Raw genomic sequence first — 5,567 nt, 5'->3', positions numbered from 1 at the left:
CCAAGGTCTGGAACAGCCTGCCATCGGAGGTGGTTCAAGCACCTACATTGAACACCTTCAGGAGTAAATTGGATGCTTATCTTGCTGGGATCCTATGACCCCAGCTGACTTCCTGTACTTCGGGCGGGGCCTGGACTCAATGATCTTCCAAGGTCCCTTCCAGCCCTAATATCTATGAAATCTATGAAATCTCACAGGCAAAATGTAGCATTTTGATTAATTACAGAACAAAACATCTCCAAGACCTCTTGAAACTACTGTTCAGAAAGCTGCTAAATATATATACAGTAGCCTGTGATGTTTCTAAACGAAAAATGTTCAAACTAAAATGACTAAAGTAAGTATTTATCTCGGTAAGTGATGTCTTTCCAAGATTTGACTGTGTATTTTACAAAGGGTTAACATAAGCCAGTATATGATGACAGATCATTAAATACTCAAAGAGACTACAGAATGTTTTCAGACCCTTTCCGGTCTGAAAAGATAAATAATATGACCTTTCCTAAAAGAGTTTTTTGTTTTGTTTATGCAGAGGAAGTGAAGCTCAGAGTAAGGTTGTGACAATACGCACCAAAAGACAGGAAGCTGAAAGCTCAGGCCTGATACTCCAACCTCCAAAAGGCTGGGTTGCTTTCTGAATGAAAGAGAAAGTATTAATCTTATCTTTGAATTTCCTCATATTTTGTTTAAGTCATATACCCTTACCGTTATTGAGACAAGGCTTCTGTGCAACTCTTACAGTAAGGACGACTGTCACAGAGCATAAGCAGTTAGACCAATGGTTCTCAGCCTTTTTAGATTAAGGCATTGCTCAGCAGACATGAGGCACCCCTCTATAAACTTTTCTGAATTAAGCAACATCCCATTTAAAAAACTAATTTATTTATTACAGTGATTACCTACTTGCAGAAGCACTCAACAATATGGGCTGGGGGAGCAGCCAGGCAAGGAGAGCCTGAGCTTTGCCCTTATCTGCTTATCTCTTCAACCTCCTGTGGCACTCTTCACAGGACCTTGTGTCACCCTGATGGAGAATCAGTTAGACACCTGAACAGAGAAATTCTGAATACGTGGAGTTGGCCAAAATGTAAACACTTAAAGAAATCTTGATATTTTGTGGCTTGGTAGCTGTGGTGTTGGGTGGATTAGGATTGTATTTAGCAAGTCAGACACCATAAAACCACGTAAGTGCCACTTATAACATGCCTACACTACTGATGTCCAGCGTTCCCTCTAAGCTATGTGGTGTGTGCGACCCCACAGGCATACTCACGCCACACTGCCAGACATGCCTGCGCAGCCATGCAAATTAGAGGAAACGCTGCTGATGTCCATATGCAAGTCCCTTGCGTGCCTTACAACCCAAACTGTGTGAAGCAGTAGTTTCAGTTTGAAGCATGCCTTCTAATGGCATTCGTTCTGAGGACACAGTACATTTCCTTAGGACTGTTAGTGAGTACAGACCTTCAGGCCCACAGCACATTCAGCCTTGATGGATTTTACTAAAGAAACTCTCCCTCTCAAATACTTCCTCTTTGATAGCTAATTTTTAAGAACATTAGTGATTGTAAGACATTGCATGTTTGGATGATGATAATTAAATATTTCCCCCGGAGGAGATCTTTGACCTCTTAGTGTACACTTGCCAACTTGTTTATCAGATAATCCAGGAGAGTCTTACTCAGAAGAAAGGAAGAATATTTTTTATGGTTAAGGTACTGGACTGGGGCTTTGGAGTTCTGGGTTCTGTTATCTCTGATACAGACCGCCTGTGTGACCTAAAGAAAGTAATTTCAGCCAACATTTAAAAAAAGTCTTGAAATACTTATAGGAGGATTTGATAGATATTTGCAGAGCACTGAGATTTTCATGGCAGCTAAGTCTGAGAAAATGAAGGTGTCTCAAATCAGTCAACTGAGATTACTGTATGTATTTGAAAATTCTGGCCTTAATGTCTCTGTGCCAGTTTCCTCAATTGTAAAGGGAAATAACACATTTTTCTTACTTGGCAAGGATTTGGAGTTTATTCCAGTAAACATTAGTAAAATATATTTGTTTTCTTGAAATGAAGATGCTTTATATATAGTGAAAAAATTTGTATTAAGTACCTCTAGTTTCTTTCTGTTGTTTGGTTTGCATGGGATGCTCACCTATGAATTTACTGTAGATAAATGCTGCAAAGACAAAGGAGAGTTCAGTCAAATCATCACAGCACTGCCTTGCTGTAGGGGAAAAACCTTGTGCAACTTGGTGGTTTTGAAGAGTTCCCACTCACAAACTTGATCAAGTGCTGCCTGAAACTTGCCACCAGTCTGGGAAAACAGCTTGTGAGTTTCAAGAAGTGTAAAATTTATTTTCATAAGATCTGAATTAAGCCCCAGGAGTGGATGCTAGATTAAAAAAAAAAAGAACAACAAATCAAAAGCAGTTCTAAAATACAACACTGTGTTTGGTTTGAATCTGTTCCTACAGATTAAAATGTCACATTCACACACGGGTAGTGTTTCATAATTATGAAGCACAGGAGGTAAAAATGGCAAAAGTAAGAACTAAAAAAGTTTTGGTTAAGACTGAGCTGTTTAGAGTATGTAAATTACAATCCTGCTGCTAACATGATTTTTATTTTTACTGAGGTAAAGAATTTCATACTAAAGTTTCTAGACTTTTTTTCCAGGCATGAGTCCACATTGCACATCTCAAAGCTGGTCTTACACAAATGCACCTCAGAATCTTTGGTGCCAGATTTTAAGGCACTGAAAGGTACCGAGTCCTCCATGCAATGATTTATGGGCTGCTGCTTTTTGCATCTGATCAGCATCTGGTCATATTTTCAGTGTGATTCAGTCAATGTATGTACCTAAGATTAGGAAGGACTGAGTAAATTGGTTTCAGCCAAACCCAGAGACAATGTGTAGGAGGACTGTGATCCGCATACAGAGAGCTTCCAATTTACATAGTAATCTAGATGCATGTGCACAAGCATATTGTTAGGTAACCACTCTGAAATTTTCAAAAACTACTTTCTGATGCAACGATAAATATATGTACATCGATGTCCATTCCAAGATCAAGAGGTTCCCATGAAAACTAGCACCTGAAAAGATTAACTGGTCAACAGCATTTCCAAACCTGCCTCAGCTACGTAGTTACATGAGTCTGATACGTAGGTAAATACTGTTCCAAATTCAATGAGCATATTTGTATTTTTGAGTGTATCCACTATGACCATGTTTGACAATTTAGCACTTTCCTTATTGCTTAAATAAAAGAAAGAAGAGCTCAACACGCAAAATGCGTAACCAGAACTTATAAGCAACACTGAATGTAAAGGTTTTGGTCAGGGGTTTTGTTCAAGCTCAATATAAAAATAGGACTGTGCAGAATTTGATTAGATTTTGAAAACCTCCACATTTCAGAAGGGGAGGACTGGAGAGGAGGAAAGAGTTAAGTTCTTGAATTGTGTCTAAAAACATTATTGTAAGATACTACAGCAAAAGTCCAATAAGTATTATTTACAGTAATATAAATGGTGTAATATAGACCGTTCTGATAACAGAAAATAAATTGTATACTATTATATAAAGACTGCATGTACTACTTCTGACCCACTCTAATTCATGGAAAACTGTATTTGAATAAAAAGACTTTTTGCAAGCCTGCCTCCTTTTCACAAAAAGGAAATTCTCTGCCAGTCACTGATGGGCTAACAAACTTTTCTGGAAACTGTGCAGAAAATCTGGCTGATTGTAAGGAACCATTTTCTTGTAAAACATTGTTTATGGATAGTTTTATCCTCAGATAGCAGGTGTTTGAACGAGACATTCAAGGAGGATTGTCTAAGAATGAAATTTCTCCCTTTCATAACCCATCAGCTCAGTAAATCAACCTCCTCAGAGAAAAGTTAGATACAAATATAATCCTTTGGGAGCAAAATTACTTTGAATGGATTTGCAGAAAAATACCTATCTTTCTCAAATCCAGCAGCATGGATGGCTGTATTTGTCTCTGTCAGACTGCATGCAAGAAAGAGAAGAACAGAATTCAAGAGCCCGGGGTACGTTCACTTGATGGATGCTCTAATTCCCAACAAGTATTAATGGGAATTATATACAATACATGGAGAGGGCAGCAGAGACCATAAAAACAGAGTCTATGAATGATAGCTGACATTCAAAAGTTTTTCATTTGGAGTCATGTATTTGAAGCCATCACGCTATGGATTATGGTCTATCAGATTTCCTGAGAGACAAATATAGGACTACCCCTAATCTCTCACAGGTTTCCTAGCATGTTTCTCTGTTAACAGCAATTTTAAAGGGTTTTACAACTGAATCCCTTGTGTTACCTGGGATCTGATTTAGCTGCTTGTAGGCCCCGAAGGGGAAAGAATCCAACTTCTCTTCCCTGGGTGGAGTGCTACTAGGCTTAAAAGGAGAATAAAAATCATGGGTGAAATCCTCTCTCCATTTTCACCTCTGCTTTCATCCATAATCACGCCTTTTGTTCAACAGAACAATGGAGTCTGCCATTACTGTTATCCCCATAAAACTAACACCAGAGATATATGCCTATTCATAGCCTTCTTTTGGAGTACTTGTTTAATCTAGACTCATGAGGAATCCTAGGCCTCATCCTGTTCTGCTGCTGGATGGTGTAGTGGCAGACAGCAGCAAACACCATGACAGTACCCTGGTGTTCCAGTCAGCCACTGTGCTGCCAGAGCGCAAACTGTACTTTGAAAAGGCACTAGTTGTTGAAGGGATTGTAACAACCCCTGAAGTTTTATTGCATGTCAGAAATATAAAGAAAATTTCCAAAGGTGTCTGCACTGCCTTTTCAAATTTTTTTAGAGGTCCTCAAATGAAAAAGTTTGAAAATTACTGATATAAAATATAGTGCCCATTGTGCTCAACCTGTTCAGTGCCAACTCTTTAAAGTCATGGTGAACCACTACACCAAATACATGCTGACTTCCTCTCCACTCCCACAGCTGAGCTGTGCCTTTCTTCCCCATTTCTAATGATTCCTGTTTCTTCACAAGTTTTAAATGTCTGGCAAACATCACCTAATTTCTAACTAGTTGAGCAGTTCTGTTGCCCTTTTTCCCAGACTGTCGCATGTGATTAGTATGGCTCTGCCCTCTGTGGGGTGGAGATGGGCCAGGGAGCCCTGCACCTTGTCTGCATATAAATTTTTGGAGACTCTCGAGACATGACAAGAACACTTGGTTCCACTCATGAGTCTGAAGCTAATTAGCATGTGGATCCTGTGTGCATGTGTGTGTAGTAGAGGAGGTACATGGAGCACACACACATACTGAGCAGTGCTGGACTAGGGGGTTACCATGGCTTGAAACACTATTCGCTCTCCTAATGCCTAGCCCAATGAACTGTATGGTAAGTCATGAGCCTTTTTGCTCTGGACTAACAGCATGCATAGCTTGTACTATGTATGTGTGGGCACCAAAGTGCTGCTCCAAAGTGTGTTCATGGAGTGCCTGTGCAAAAACTTGCAACAGTTTGCAACAAGTTAATGCATGTCAGTTTTGGACATCAAATGACTATGCA

The sequence above is a fragment of the Gavialis gangeticus genome, unplaced genomic scaffold, assembly GCF_001723915.1.
Source record: "Gavialis gangeticus isolate Ggan-Ray unplaced genomic scaffold, GavGan_comp1, whole genome shotgun sequence".
Taxonomy (NCBI): domain Eukaryota; kingdom Metazoa; phylum Chordata; order Crocodylia; family Gavialidae; genus Gavialis; species Gavialis gangeticus.
Note: the sequence above shows the minus strand (reverse complement) of the source record.